Below are 17,331 nucleotides of genomic sequence, written 5' to 3'. Positions count from 1 at the left end.
GTGGGTGTAAACAAGATCTTCAAAGGTTCAGGAGACCCACGTCTTTGCAGCTGATTGATTCTGATTCCAGGGGAACCCATCATAGACAGACACTGCCTCACCAGTCAGTCAGTCAATAAAACTTTATTCAGTTTTTTACAACCATAAAAGTATAAAATAAGCAGCATCTCATTCAATTAAATATAAACAAGTTAATATCATAAAATATGTAATACATCTTCTGGAAACCTATAAAACTAATTTTCTTTAAAATAGGAGATAAATATCGTCTTAAAATATGTTAAAACCAACTATTCCATTCTTAAGGTACATAAACCTTCAGGTACGTCTCGCCCAATACTTCTATCCTTTAATACTCATTCTCCTGATAGCTTAAAAGATCTAGATTTCATCAGTACTCTTTACATTTGAGGAACACTTTAACTTTCTTTATATATTTCCCAATGGCACAGGCTATATCCAAGTTCATCATTCCCACTAAGAGATTTACAGCTTGCTTCCTGTTTTTAATATCGTATTATTTAAAAATCGGACCTAAAATCTCTTTTCGTACATCTAAAATCTTCAAGCAATCTAATAAAATATGTAAAATATCACAGGAAGTACCCAAAGTGCAAGTGCATTTTCCATTGCTATCTATCATTAAGTTTTTAACCACTTTAGTCGCGTAACAGGGGTTTATCCCAATTCTCAATCTTAGCACTTCACGCCGTAACATACAACTAGGTAATCTGTCTATATAAGGGTAGTGTAAATCAATTTCCCATGCCGAGGCCATATGAGAAACTGAGTTTTTCCGTAAGAGATACTCCTGATCATGTGTTCAAGACACTTCCATTCCCAGTGACCTAAGTTCTTTCTTATCTACCTTTAAATGGGGAGACTGAGGGCACAACTTTAGCTTTAACACACCATACGCTTCATTTATTGAGGCTCTTGTCTCTTTTGCCCAGGTCAACTCACTGTTGGATATTTCATTTTTACACCACTGTGCAATTTTTTGGTCCTCACCTGATCCTAAACGCTGCCAGAAGCGTAATAAAGCCATGCAAGCTGTTATAGCCCAAGAGGTGATTCCCAATTCTAGTCTTGCTGCTTGTACCATAGATGATCTAGGCAGCGAGAACAAACTTTTAAGAATATTTCCCTCCTCTTTGTCCCATCCATTTTTACCACTTAAATAGAGGACCTCTGCACCATACAGGAATTGTGGAGGAACCATTGCTAGATAGGCCTTTAGAACCGGCCTATTGAGCATTTCTCCATATGCACTATTAAATCTTTTTAGACCCTTCACGGAAGCCGATGCCCTTATTTTTAATGCATCAAGGTGGGTATACCATTGCAGGCTACTCGCAAACCACATCCCCAAATATCTATATTCTGTTACTTTTTCCAGCATCTCTCTGCCCAGATACCAGGAGAACTTTGTTTTTTGTCCTTCTTCCAAAGCATAGGATTTTGGTCTTCTCCATGTTCACAACTAATTTTTTTATTTGACAATATTCATTAAACGTGTTTAATTTTCTTTGTAGACCAATTTCCGTCTGGTCCATAATTACCAGATCATCTGCATATAATAAACAGGAGATATGGGTTCCTCCTAGTTTCGGGCTAGCCCCTCTAACCTTTCTTAATTTTGAGGGCAGGTCAGCTATAAACAGGGAAAAAAGTAAGGGGGCAAGTACGCACCCTTGTCTCAGCCCATTACCGATCTGGATTCTTCCAGACAATCCTCCATCCTCATTCAAGATTATCTGGGCCCAGTTTCCTGTATGCAGGGCTTGGATCAAGGCCAATAAATCGCCTTGGATATTATACCCTACCAAAGTTGACCACAGCTGCTCCCTGTTCACAAGATCGAATCCTGCGCGGAAGTCCACAAAGCAGCAGAACAGATTGCCCCTCTGCTTGATCGACTTCCGCGCAATGGACCAGAGAGCAAAACAGTGATCAACCGTCAAGTGTCCCTCTTTAAACCCTCCCTGTGCAGGGGGGAGTATCTGTTTTCCATCTGTCCAATCCTTGAGTAATCCCAGAAGTACTTTAGCGAATACTTTTTCACCTATGTCCAAGAGATTTATTAAACGATAGTTTTTAGGGGAATTTACATCACCTTTTTAATGTATTGGTCTTACAATTGCCCCTTTCCAACTATCTGGCATGACCCCTGTGTTAAGTATCCTCTGGAACATATTCGAAAAAAACTCTGACCACCACTCAGGATTCGTTTTTATAATAACAGCCGGCAAGTTATCTGGGCCAGCGGCTCGAGTTAAGTTTAGCCTGGCTATTATACTTCTAATGTGACTAGGGAAGAAGTGCTCTTTTACTTCTTCCCTTACGCCTGGCCATATGATGGTGTTTATTTCCACCATCCTTCGCCACTTCCCATAAATTTCCTCTAGATAATCGACCCACTTGTCCTCCGGTACGGAGCACTGCAAGGACACTACAACTTTACCAGTGCTTTCTTGTATTAGTTTCCAAAAGCCTTTCACATTTTTTTCTTCAATTGCCTCTAGTAACTTCACCCAGCATCTATCCTTATAGGTTCTTTTTTATCTCTAATGATTGTTTTATATTTTGACCTTAGTTCCTGAAGGTTAAGTAGCAGTTCATCATTGTATCTCCCTCTCAGACTTCTTTCCTTTTGCCTAATGCTGGCTTTTGCTTTGCGACAATCCTCGTCAAACCATGGCTTATTATTACTGTGAATTTTTCCTTACTTGCTAACTCAAGTTTACCACATTTAATTTTTATCCTGAGGCATTCTACCAATTGCCTTATCATCTCTTCATACCAGGTAATATCCTCCTCTGGTAATACATTTTTTAATGTGAATGTCAGCAGGAATGCACTTAGTTTTTTATATATTCTTCTGTAATACGAGTTGTAAATCGCTTTGGATAATCTACCCGTACTTGTAAGGCTCTTTGTCTCTGAGGAACCCTTTTTACATAAAGTTTCGTCAGCAATGGGTAGTGGTCACTACCTTCAACCCTTACTACTTCAAAATGTTTGATTAGATCAAAACTCCAAGCCTGTATAAACACATAATCTATCGGACACATTTGCTGCCCTATTGTAAAGGTGCGCTTTGCAGGCCGATCTGCATCCTTTCTTCCATTTACGCAGACCAGGCCCATAGAACCCAACAATTGTCCAAGCGCCACATCTTGGGGTGAGGTGTCACAGCTGGGGAACTTAGCAATCTCTATATTGTAGGCCCTTAACAAGTCTCTACACCATAAATCAATTTTTAAAGGGTTTAATTGATTGAAATCGCCCAATATCAAAAGCACATCTCTGGGGTAGATATCACATAAGCCCTCCAGATCCTTTTTTAAGCATTCCAGGTCCACCTTATAATAGTTTCCTTTTACTTTCTGAATATACACATTGGCAATACATATACCTTCATAACCTAAGTTGTTATTCAACGTCAACACTCTACTACCTAGCACCCTATTACATTTAAATTCAAGGGATTCTATATTCCTAGCAATCTTTGTGGAAACCAGCGTTAGTTGTCCACCTGATGGTCTGCCTAATGTATTCTTTCTTGCTGGCTTTACATGATGGGTAAATCCTTCTGTGACTAGGGTTTCGTCGCACAGCCAAGTCTCCTGTAAACATACAATGTCAGTATTCTTAAGAATGTTTTTAAAGCTTTCCTGGCGCACTATTTTTTTATAACCATTGACGTTCCACGATAATATAGACAGGCTGTGCGACGACCCTAGCTCCTAATCAATATCGCTCAAGTACCCATTTTCTTCACATTCCATATATGCAAGCTCTCTATATCTGTTCCCAACCAACACGTCTTTATCAACCCACCCTAGGTCCTTGGGGATTATTGTAATTTCAAGATCTTCCTTCTCACCCCATTCAGAGTTGATCATTCTTATTTGTCGATCTCCCAGCCCAGCATGGTTCCTGAGAAAAGGTTCCCCCTGTGTATCCATCAACATTTCCTCCCTTTTTATTATTCTAATTCCTTCTTTTAAAATCTCGGTTTCTACTTTTTCCAATGCTACTTTTACAAATACAGAATAAAGTAGAAACTTTGTTACTTCTTCTCCTTTAGTGTTTACTACAAACCATACTTCTTTTAGGTCTTCTGAGCTAACGTATAGTAGGCTTGGACATTTCGAAAATGAGGAGAGGAGTTGGGAGCGATTTAGGGGGTTTAGTTTCTTAACTCTTTTTCCTGTCCTATAGGCTCCACAAAGAGCCAGAGGTCCGCACGTCTTTCTGACTGTAATCCTGGTGGGCGTCCATCTATCATATCTTCCCTACTTTGCCTGTGTACTTCTTCGATATCTCTCTTCTTGAGGCCCCTCCCGGGGTTGGGGTTGCTAGGTCCTACACCTGGGGACATACCCAACTCTCTTTCTACGACTACCTCTTTATTTTCCCCGGAGTATTTCCTCAGGGAAACATTGGCACTTTTTACGGTTCTTTTTCCCTTTGTCCACCTAAGTTGTGATTCAGGACATCGGGTAGTTACTCCTGTATCTGCCAAGCTTATCTTTTTAGATTCTGGGGTCACTACCCTGCCAGCTGCCCTTTGTTCTGGCGTTACCCCTTTCCCGTTAGCCTGTTGTCTTAAGGATTGGCCTTTGGGTGGACCTTTTCTCCCCTTACTTGGCCGCGGGATGTATTGTTTTTTATACCTCCTTTCCCCACATCTTTTTATGATCAGAGGGCAACGTGATATATATACTGTTGGTTCTTCCTTCTGTAATCGGCTATTCCTTACAGCTTCTTCCTCCCCATCAACCTTTGCTTCCTGGTGGGCTTCTACTGGTCTTACTAGCGAGGGCATCAGACCTTTAATTTGTGTCTACCCATCGTTCTGTTCCAGAAGATCTAGCAAACCGGACTAATAATATTTCTCCTCCTCACCTCTTCTCGTAACTGAAACAATAATTTGGCTTGAAACTCCATCCAAGGAGCAAACCAAAAACTTCTTTAGGTTTGCTCCTTGGTTGGAGGTTCCCACCATATTTGCACTTTTAGAATATGAAAGGTTTCTGGGAATCAGATGGTCATCAAGCCATCAGGTCTCAATGTGGGTTAATTTGTTTTCTCCTGTCGGTTGTATCTGTGGTGAAGGAATGCAGTGGGTGTAAACAAGATCTTCAAAGGTTCAGGAGACCCACGTCTTTGCAGCCTATTGATTCTGATTCCAGGGGAACCCAACATAGGCAGACACTGCCTCACCAGACTCTGATGCCCCAGAACCAGCCTGTTGCATCTGTAGGGATGGTGTGCGGTGGATGTCAACGAGCTCTTCAAATGTTCGGTACACACTCGTCTTTGTAGCTGATTGATCATGATCTAAGGGAAACCCAACATAAACACTGCGTCACCGGACTCTGTTGCCACTTAGCAAACTCTGAATACATTTATTAGGAGCGGAGAGCTCCAAAGACCCCCCCACCTTGAAACTATATGCTGATGCTGTAAATTGAGAGCAGTTGATTCAACTAAAGCAGTTGCACAAAGGTGTCACATAAAACAGGCTTCTTCTCTCAGGAACAAGCACCAAGAGATAGTTTAATCCTTAGTTTGCACTTTATCAATTTTCTCAGTAACTCACCAGAAAAATTCTTCATGTCCAGGAACTGCTACTAAGATCTGTGGACCCCAGTGGGGCAAAGTGTATGTGAATTCTGGGTTTCGGTTTGTACATATCTTGATCTCAAAAGCAAAAAAGACATTACTCGCCCAAAACTATGTTGCTATTTTTAAAGCAAAGTAAACTCGATACCTGAAATCTCATATGTGGTTTCCTCAGTTCCATCATGATCTAGTGTGGTTTTTCAATTCAGAGAGAGAGCCACTGTGGTGAGGTAGGTAAGTGCCCCTATGCTGGATATAGAGTATTTATTGTTGATCTGCTCCCAATGACACAAAGGCCCTCATTTTCCAGATTAGTCTGAAAGGGATACCAAGGTAAAGTTCCAAGAAGTAAAGTACAATGTGCTTTTTATTATAAGGCTCACAAACAATTACTTGAAATTCTGTTCCCGACTCTTTTCAGTCTGTATATTAATGACTTGGTTGCCTGCCTTAACACCTGTGACAATGAAGCCCCAAAATTGACCAACATGAGGGTTCCGGCTCTCATGTTTGCGGATGATACTCTTCTTTTTTTATCCAAGTCACTGATGGGGATTCAGAAAACCTTGGATGCATTCAGAAATTTTTGTAAACAAAGAGGGCTGGAAATCAATGTAGGTAAAGCAAAATTAATGGTTCTCAGCCTGTGTCATAGTACTCTTTCTAAACCAGCACTGAATAATACCCAGTTAGAACAGGTCCATCTATTTGAATATCTTGGTATCACCCTAGATGAGAATTTAGGTTGGGCCCACCATATTTCAAAGCGTAGGCTCAAATTGGAACAGCATGTTGGGGAGTTGTTGAAGATCCACTGGGGGTTCTTCTCCAAACCAGTCTCTACAGTTGTTCAGTTGTACTCTCGTCAAGCACTGGGTACAGCCATATTGGTGCCGAGCTTTGGGAGCACAAGTCCACAAAAACATCAGAAATAGTGGCAAACCGGTTTCTGAGGCAAGTGTTGTGCCTCCCAGTTAGTACCCCTTTGATCCTGTTAAGGTTTGATGTTGGGCTCAAGCCTAATTCTGAACAAATCACTGTCAGACCTATTATATATTGGAGGAGACTCTGTGCCACACTGGAATTGTCACACTATTGTCGTGGGCTGGAGGATATACTCAGTCACCCCAGGGCAGGTAATCTCCCCGGGATTAAATATATGAGCCTGGGCCATGTACAATTGTGGGATGACCCGGGGGGGGGGGGGGGGTGGTAGGTCTGCTGACTAGCAAAATGGAGCTCAAAAGGCAGTTCAAGAGTCTTAGGTCAGATCTGTTGCTATCATCACCGGCTCCAGGTACTCTAACCAGCTCATTCAAGTTGATGAAGGATTCCTAATAGGCAGGGCCATTTCTAGATGAGATAGTACCAAGCCTGGCAAGGAAACCATGTGTACAATTCAGGCATGGAACTCTACCACTTTGTCCTTTTACATCTGATCCCCATCTGCAAGAACTTAGGTTTCACCCACCATGTCACTGCTTGTAGAGTATTCCAATCATACACTAGTCAACCCATTGCTTTTGCAGTCTGAAGGTATTTACTAGCAGTGTGGTTTACTAGGTTTCTTTCGGCTCCTCTGGGTTATTGTGTCAATGTTTATATGTATACCTAAGTATAAGAATAATGTTTTAATGCTTTCTCCTTTTATATTTTTTTTTTATTTGATGCTTTTAATCATTTGCTTCTGTAAGAAATTTTAACTCGATTTTAATGATTTTTATTATACATACTTTTGTTTGAATTATTATCTCTTTTATGGCAAAATGCCGAAATAAAGGGTAATGAACAGCCTTAGACAAAAAAAGCTGTGCTGGGTTTTTCTAAAATATACATTTTGAAGCATGGCAGAGCCCAACAAACACCACCAGTTCTACATGTATGACATATATTTTCTAATTTTCATTATTCTAGTGCAACCAGGGGGTGTGCTTTTAATCATGTAATTAAAATTCTTTACTATGCCTACATTTGCCCCATGGTCCCACTGTGTGTCCGCGTGTTGACAAAAGATAGTTCAATGCCATGCACATGGCAACTATGAATACATTGCATTTGTCTCCAGTGCACCTGTGCTGCACTTGTTACATGTGCACACTGACATAAAAACACAGGGCCATATGTATGGCAAAGTTACGCAGAGCAACAAGTCACCTTGCTGCGCTGAGCTGCATGACAGGGAAAGGGCAGGAATGTACTGTATTTAAAACAATATGGTGCATTCCTGCCTTTGTCCCTGCTCCGGCGTCATTTTGGCTACCTAGAGGCAATGAAGGCACCCTTGCACCATGGTGTAAGGGTGCCTGCGTTGCATACAGGATTGTTTTTGTGCAGGAAAGGACACCTTCCTGCATAAAAACAATCCTATGGAGGCATATCCCTCTTTCTATGTGTGAGGAAGTAACGAGCAGAAATAAAGCTATTTCTCCTCATTACGTCTCCCCTGAGAAAGTGTATCTTTTTGGTGCATTCCCAGGTCAAGCACTTTTGATAAATCTGGGAATGTGTCAAACTCCATGGGAGTTGCATGGGAACACCCACACAACGCCTTCCCAGGCCAGAGTAACGTAACGCAGCGATTTGCGCTGCGTTGCTTTACTCTGGATTTATGAAGCCCCTCATGGTCATGCAAGGTGGCCTTGCCTGACTTCATGAATCGCATTTTGGGCTTGCGCCGCACATGCACCACGTTGTGTGGTGCAAGCGCAATGCAACCCTTTTTACAAATATGCCCCACAGTCCTTATGTGCACAGCAGTAGACTTGCCATAAGTCAGCCACTGTGATGCTGCCAGAGTGATGTGTCGATAAATACATGATTTATTACTGCGACAGCAGCACGCGTTAGTACAAGGCAGGGCTTTGCACTCCAAGAGATGACACGTTACAGGGAACAGAAAGTTTGGGAGTTCACCACAAGGCAGATGGCTCAGGCTGCCTCAGAAAACAGGAACAGTAGAGGCGTCGCCGACAGATGTCTCGGTGGGTTGCATTGAAGCCATGATGTATCTATCACAGCAGGCTGGACTCCAGGCACCGAGAAGGAACACGAGACCTAATCCTTTCCTGCCTCTGCTGATGGATTGACCCAACAAGGATATTGATTGCTGCTAAAAACTAATGTCCAGAATGTAATAGTCACCATTATTGATGTGGGAGATATTGATAATAGGGCAGCACGACAGACGATTGTAACTACATTCTGAACCGGAACGTCTTAAATCAGCCCCTGATTACCTTTCCTTTCATATAGTTATGACAAATATTCCTTTATAATCCGATTTATATCGGAATGCAGTGTCTGTGTGACAAGAATTTACTCGTTTTCCAGTCCTGAAAGTGTTGTGTTTGTTCAGAATCTTTCCACACTCAGACGCCCGAGTCTAACCTTGGTGTTCCTCGTTCTTAAACAGAAAAGAGCAGTGGTTAATTTGGGTTTGTGGTTCATTTTTTGGGACCTGGACTTTTTTTTATATCTTCAGACTTCGACCCGGAGCGAGGAAGAGAAAGATGGAAAAGTGGGAGGCAATGAGAAGACGCTAGAGAAACTGTGACATTGGGAGAAAGAAGGAAGAAGAGACAGATAGGAAAAAAGATCCCGCAGCAATGAGATAAAGAGACAGGAAGTGTAAGGGGGGAGGAAGAAAGAGGCACGAGGTGCGATCAAGACAGGGCAGCCTGGGTACTCGGAAACCCCGGCATGATTCAGCAGCACTGGCCGCAGCTCCTAAGAAACATCTCGGTCCCCCGCACTCCGGTTTGTTTAAATAGAAAATGAAGCTCTGGCGCATTGAGGGCGTTTGCAGTCAGGTAAAGCCTGAAACAAAATTAGAAAGATTAAATCCAAACATACCTTACATAGAAAGAACAAACACAAAACACCATAAACTGCGATAGAGCACAGTAATAAATCTTGGTCCGCGATTAATAGAGAAATAAACATTTAATGAACGAGCAGTGAGACGTCCTTTTCTCTATGCAGGAAACCGGTGCTGCGTAAACATTAGTTTAAGTGTAATGGATTTTAGTGCATCTTTACAGTATACAAGTCACCCGCTGGGTCTCTCCCCACCAGGTAGAGAAAGGAGTCCCTTAGAGTGGAGACTCATCACACAATATATTTCTTGGTTATCCTGGGGGCAAGCCCCTTTATGTGTGATATTTACAAGCAGCAGCGGTCCGTGGAGGGAGTTCCGTGGGGCGGAAAGGTGGGGCGGCGGAGGGGCAGGGTGGGGGGGCAGGGTGGGGGGTACTAAACACCGGAACATGGATAATTGGAGGTAAGTAAACAATTAAATAAATAAAACGAATTTCGTAGCGCACCCTGCATCACAAAATACGGTGCAGCGCGCGCTACGAAATTAGTTTTATTTATTTAATTGTTTACTTACCTCCAATTATCCATGATCCGGTGTTTAGTGCCCCCCACCCTGCCCCTCCCCCGCTCCGCCTTTCCGCCCCACGGAAATCCCTCCACGGACCGCTGCTGTTTACAAGCACACGTAAAGCCACTCTTCGTGGCTTTACCTGTGCTTGTAAATATCGCCCCTTTTCATACAACACTGCGTGTTAAGGACATGACATGGGTGTTGCTGTCGGTGTTCCCGCGCAACATCCATGCCTAATGATGCATTTCCACATTTACGAGCAATCGTCAATCTGGAAATGTGTCAGAATGCTACGCTGTGAGGTACAACGAGGAGAAATGTTTTCATTTCTCACCTTTCTTTCCCTCTTTCAATGCGTGCTGCATTCTACAGCACGCAATGGAAGAGGAAGTCACCTCAATTCATTGTTTTTGTGCAGGAAGGGGCTCCTGCACAAAATCAATCACCCCACGACGCAGGCATTCTTGCACCATGGTGCAAGGGCACCTACGTCGGCACATGGCAGTAGTGTGTGCATCAGCACAGGGGGAAGCACAGCGATGCAACATATTGTTCTAAATATGTCGCATCTCTGTGCTTCAAAACTAACACAGCGTGGCACAGCAAAATGACTTGCAGCACCACGCAGAGTTAGTTTCCTATAAATCTGCCCCCTAGTGTTTAGTGTCTTGCTAAAGAGCAGCAGTTGAGAATTAAATTCTAGATCATAAGCCAGAGTGTGCCAAAGGTACATAAAAAGTGATGACTGTGTTCAAAAGTCTAAAAACTTCAATTCTTTAGCACCAGTTTCATGGCTAATAAGCTCTGTGGTCTCTGATGGTAGGATTATGGTTGTCAGCAGGACTCTGGTTGCACTTTTTTGGCGTTGTGTGGCAGCCAATGAATGAATGAATGAATGAATGAATGGGCTGTTCCTTAGTAAACTTGTGTGAATACTGAACCTAACTCAGAAGAGGGCAGAAGAAGTCAGTAAATATTCAGCTGAGCTTCCTTTATTCATGCCAAGCCCTTTCTAAAATTTGCAACACTATTGTTGCTTCAACCTCTACTACAGTACACTATGTAAGGCATATATCTAATCCAAAAACGTTTATAGGACACTTCTTCTTCTGGTTTTAATGTAGCCCAAGGACTTAGACTCAGGCGATGGAAGAGGAAGATAGATACATGTACTCTCCTAAATGGTTGACAATAAGATGTTCCTGGACTGCTTTGAATTTTTTGAGTGTGTGAGAGGGATGCCTGGTAAGTGTGTGTGGGATTAGGCGATGGAGCTTCTAATAATGAGCTGGTTGTTATAAATACATTGGAGCAGTGATTCCCAACCTGTCTTCCAGGGACCCCCGGGGGTCAACAAAGCCTACTCAGAGGGTTCGCGATTACTTAGAAAATTAAACAGTAATAACAAAGTGTATATAAATTAAGAAGTTAAATGTACAATTTCAAAGTTTAAAATGTTCTGTAAATGTGAAGAAGTTTGAAGTTGGAGGCTAAAAATTAAGTTAGAATCCTTAGATTGATTTGTGAGATCGGTGCAAGTGTATCAATTAGAATAGAGTATGGCTAATGAGTGGCCTCAATTGCATTTAGAAATGCTCCACCCTCCTATTAAAATGTAAATTTTGACTTGTGTTATTTTTAATTGTGAATTCAATTAATTATTTAATCATTTGTGTATTTGTTTGATGAATACTTGTTTCTGTATTGTTTGTGTATTGTTTAGTGGTATAATTAATTGAAAATGCTTAGGCTAGGTTTCCTGGCTTCCAGTAATAACCCAATGGGGGTCCCCGATTCCAATATTAACTCAGTGGAGCTTCTTGGTTTCTAGTAATGATTAAGTAGGGGTCCTCGGAAGTCAAAAGGTTAAGAACCCCTGCATTGGAGGAATGTGAGAAATTTGGGTTGTTGGTTGAGGAGGGTATGGGTCCTAGTCAAGCAACAGCCCAGAATCACTGTCAGGGTGACCCACAAAAAGTCACTAAATTAACTTGTGCTTAATCCTCTGGTAACTTGGTACAAAAGCAGCCAGGCTTAACTTAGAGGCAATGTGTAAAGTATTTATGCAGCACACAAACAGAAACACAACACAAAAAAATCCTACACCAATTTAGAAAATAGTGTAATATGTAATTAATTATTTGACACTAAAATGACAAATATCCAATCAATGGAACCGACGATATGCAATTTCAAAGATTTAAGGTAAGTATAGCGCCTAAAAGCTCAAAGCTCCACTCATGGTTATCTGGTCAAGCGAGACCGAGAATAAGTCACAAGTTCAGGCAAACCGTGATGGAACGTGAGCTGTATACAGGGACCAGGTTAATCCCACTGAAAAGTTACCTTCTAAAGTCCAGTGCAAAGAGTTCAGTTCACAGTGGAGGAGGCCATGAGGAGCAGGGAGAGTGTGGCAGATGGTCATCAAGGTATCCCAAATAGCAGTCAGGGCTTCACAGAAAGTTCTCACTGTAGCATGAAGAACCTGCCAGGCATCATGGACGGTTGTTGCTGGAGATTCTTGTTGGTGATCATTGTGGGCTGTTGGTGCTGTAGGGTGAAGTGCAGCTCTCACTTTGCTGTTTGTCGCTGGCAGTCGCTGTAGTGCAAAAAGTTGAGTTCACCGGAGCTTTGTGCTGACGGTCAGCTGGAACGCCAAGATCTTAGCGAGAACTGGCCACTTCACAGTCTCAAAGAGCCCAAAACTTCAAGATTTCTCCTTTTTAAGTTCAAGGAGTGCACTCTGATGCCAGCCAAGGGTCCAGGACCTGGGGAGGCACCTCTTGGGAATCAGGGACTTACTCTTGCAGAGGCTACCAGAGGGCTCAGACAGTTTGTTGCAGACCCAGGCAGCAGGTCAGCTGGACAGATTCAGAGAGGACTCTGGAGCTTGTTAAGTCCCTGTAGCTCAGAACAGTAGGTCAGTCAGCTGACCCTTGGAGTCACTCAGCCTGGGATGAACGGAGCAGGTCCAGTCTTCCTTCTCAGCAAGAAGTGCAGAACTCAAGCAGCAGGGCAGCAGGGCATCCTTCTTCTGTATTATCCACAGGTCCAGGAGTGTACTGAAGAATGGGTCTGAAGGTCCTCTTTTTATACCTGGTGCCCACTTTGAAGTGGGTAAAGCATCTGGAGTTTCCCAAAACAGGTGTCTGGAATTTCCTGCCTCCTTGCCCTGCCTCCCAGCCCTGCCTTGTGGGGGCACAATAGGCTAGTGCAAAGAGATTTGTGTAAGTCTATTAGGTGACAGCTTTATCCCCTCAGTAAGCCAGGATGTTCCATCCTGCCAACACCCATACCCTCTATTGTGATGCTAGTTGGAATGAATACACAAAGGCCAACTGCCAACTACACTTAGTCGAATGACCCAGGAACAGGCTGCAGGCCCTAAATGGTTAGGCCATGAAAATGCCAATTTTTCTAAACTTGGCATTTTCAGAACTGCGACTTAAAATCCGACGTAACAATTAAAGAGAGTTTGAAGTTACAATTCCATGTCATCCCATGACATGACGTTCCTGCCTGCACCCACACAAAACCTATCACTTATTAAATGTAATAAGGTAACCGAATGTTGGAGAGGTAAGTGTTGTAGTAGTGAACATGAATTTAGAGGTTTTTCACTACCAGGCCATGTAAAACCAAACAGTATATGTCCAACTTTTTAACTACAATGCACCCTGCCCTATGGGTTGTTTACATCATAGCAAACACAAGGAGATGATGGACGGAGCGCTGAAACCTTTCAGACACTCATCCCCAGTCATCGACCTGGGTTGAATCCATCATCATTCTTTAGCTCACTTCGCCACCCCAGTTCAGACCCAGCCATATGCAAATCAGTCTTGACCCTGTGGCTCATGGGAACAGTCCAGACCGAACTGCAAGCCAGGTCTTCACTGGACTGGAAAAAAGCATCCTGGGACCGGTTTGGGGTAACACCCCTCATCAGGCAGCCTAGCTTGAATCGAGGGGCAAAGTGAGCAAGGGACCCACATCTAGGCATACCCTGCCAACTTAGGGCGATCAAAGCTAACACAAGGAAATGATGGACGGAGCGCTGAAACTTTTCAGATACTCACCCCAGTCACAGATCCATGAGGCGCAGGGTCAAGACTGATTTGCATATAGCTGGGACTGAACTGAGATGACGAAGTGAGCTAAAGAACGATGATGGATTCAACCATCTGTGACTGGGGCTGAGTGTCTGAAATGTTTCACCAAAAGTTGCTCGGGGTCCTGGGGATCTGTAGCTGAGGTTGCCTCTTATTGTGGTCTTGGCATCCGTTTGTAGTGGAAGTTGAGGTGCTTCATGAGGGGTGCCGGGTCATTGTTGGTGATGGTGCATCTGATGGTTTCCTTGAAGATAATGGTGATACCTCCACCTTGTTTGTTGGCGCGGTCTCGGTGTACCATCTTATAGCCTTTGGGAGTGGCAGTGGTGATGTCGAGGTTTTGGTGATGAAGGCAAAGTCCGTGGAGAGGGTGGGGATTGTGTCCCAGATTTTCGTGGTGTATTTGCAGAGCGAGCAGGCATTGAGCAGGATACAATGGAGTGGTTGTGTAACATTCTTGGTCTTGTGGGCAGGAGTGGTGCAGGATGTTTCATAGCTAGTGTCGATGAAAAAGTGTCAGTGTCAGCAGGTGAAGGGTGCTTTGGTAGATTGTGGGTAGGAGGAGACACAGCTGTTGTTTCGGCGTCTGGGGTCCAGGTCCATGAGTTCCTTGGCGATGTACTGTCGGGTGGAGGGAGGGTCAGAGGTCCTGGTGCTGGGCGTCATTTAACCAGCAGTGAGTTGGCAGTGCCCCCACTGCACGCGTCTGCTGCCTGGCCATGCCATAGACTCGATTGAGGGCTGGCAGGTGTTCCTATTGGTCCTGGGCGCTGGGCAGGAACCTGGAATGGGTAGCGCAGGGACAGGGACAACAGGCAGCGCAGGGGCAAGGAGAGCAGGAAGCACAGGGGCAGGGCCAGCAGGCAGCGCTGGGGCAGGGACAGCAAGCAGCACAGGGGCAGGGCCAGTAGGCAGTGCAGGGGCAGGGAAAACAGGCAGGGCAGGGGCAGTGGTTAGCGCAGGGACAGCAGGCAGCGCAAGGGCAGTGACAGCAGGCAGCGCAGGGGCAGTGACAGCAGGCAGTGTAGGGACAGCTGGCAGGGCGGGGGCTGAGACAGCAGGCAGAGCAGGGAGAGTGAGCACCAGGGCCGGACTAGTCGTAGTGGGCACCGGGCAATCCCCCGGTGCGCCACACAGGTGGGGGCCGGTTTTGGGCCCCTGGGGGCCGTTTTTGTTGCAGGGCCGAAACGGCTTTTGGTTCCCAGTCCAGCCCTGGTGAACACAGTACCTTAAGCGGGGACTCAGATGAAAGAGGGAAGGCCCAGCCTCATCCGGACGCAGACGGGCCTGCCTTTGGCCCGGGTTTTGCCCGGGCATAACCCGCACATGTCCTGCTGTGCAGGACCCGCCAGTGATCTTTAACCGGGGCTAGGAGGTGTGAAAATGTGCAGATCATCTGGCCCAGCCTCCGGGACTGCTGATAAATGAAGTCCAGCGAAGATCGGTGGTGGGGGGAGGGGTCAGGGGCGCTAACTAGCACAAGCAGGCAGCAAACAGGAGGGAAGCACACCTCTAGCAGATTACAGCAAAAGGTGGCTATAGAGTTTATAAAGTGCAAATCCTATCTTTTCATAAATTCATGAGTGCCGAATTCAATATATACCCACTCCAGGAGACAGTGAGGTTTGCAGGTACTGCAGCCAGAGACTGGAGGCAGCGAGAGGTAGAGAAGAGGAAGGAGGACACCGGAGGAAGCAAGGGGAGGAGAGGGAGGACAGAAGCAGCGTCCAAAGAGGCAACGGGGGAGAGCACACTGGGGACTGTTCCGAGTGTTCTCACATTGAATAGCAGATATCGGGCGGAGCGGTACAGGGAGATTGCAGTGAGCATACAGTGGGGGGCTGAACTCTGCGGGATTAAGCAGTGTTTTTATGTGACTCCACAGAATTCCTCAGAGTACAACTCCGGCGTGTTCCGCCCACCCTGATGGAGGCACAGAGCATTATGAGAGCTCGTTAACTTCTATGAAATGGCAAAAAAATCACAACGCTTGTCTGACTTTTACATCAGAACAGATCTCTTATTAACATCAAATATAGCAACTATACTCACTCTCAGTCCAAATGACCTACATTTTTGCGTATATTTGTGTAAACTCCAGTGATCAAAACATATCTCAAGAAAGAGAAAATGAGCAACCCAAAAAATATGTATGTATGAATATCCTCTAGTGAGATGGGGTCATAAAGATATTTACAACTATGGTCCAACTTCATGTAATGTAGATATGCTGGTTACATTTTCAGCGTTTACAGGTAAGCAATGTTGATCCCTAGGCGCCACTTTGTAGTCTGCTCAACTTGCAACTGACTTAAAGTGCTTACATGCATGTGGCTGCTTCAGCGTGAGAAAATCCAGTTGATCGAGAGTGGTAACACATCTTTTCAAACCCTGTAATAAAGACAATATCACCTATATGCTTAAACAGCTGCCTAGCAATGTGCAGGTTCTGTTTTCTCAGTGTTGTACCAAAATGACTGTTTATTAGACCACTGCATTTGCATTTGATAAATACAGGGTAGTTCTAACTGTTGGAGTAGAAACCAACAGACCTCTGACCCTGCTCGCAGGCATGTCGCTCCCCACGCTGCTGCACGGCTCTGCTGGTCTTTGCCTGCCTCGCCGCCCACACCCGCATTGTTGGGCTTAAAACCTGTTGTTTCGCTGCCTAACTTGTTTTCTCTTTTTGCCTAACTTGTTTTCTTTCTGTTCCCAATTGTTCTCTTGTGCCTAATTGTCTGTTCCTCACCTGTTTTCCCGCCCCTGCGTCCCCGCCCCCCTGCAAACCCATTCGCTGCCCTGCTCCCGCCTCCCAGCTGCTCCTCCCTCCCACATCCCCTCAAATGGAGGCCGCGCAGAGGTGAAAGGAGCGACCTCTGACCCTGCTTGCAGGCAGGTCTCTCCCCATGCTGCTGCACGGCTCTGCTGGTCTTTGCCTGCCTCGCCGCCCATACCCGCATTGTTGTGCTTAAAACCTGTTGTTTCGCTGCCTAACTTGTTTTCTCTTTTTGCCTAACTTGTTTTCTTTCTGTTCCCAATTGTTCTCTTGTGCCTAATTCTCTGTTTCTCACATGTTTTCCTGCCACTGCGTCCCTGCCCCCTGCAATCCCATTTGCCACCCGCTCTCGCCTCCCAGCTGCTCCTCCCTCCCATATCCCCTCATATGGAGGCCACGCAGTGGTGAAAGGAGCGACCTCT

This window comes from Triturus cristatus, chromosome 8 (assembly GCF_964204655.1).
Source record: "Triturus cristatus chromosome 8, aTriCri1.1, whole genome shotgun sequence".
Lineage (NCBI taxonomy): Eukaryota > Metazoa > Chordata > Amphibia > Caudata > Salamandridae > Triturus > Triturus cristatus.
The sequence above is the reverse complement of the archived record's forward strand: the minus strand, read 5'-3'. Positions refer to the sequence as shown.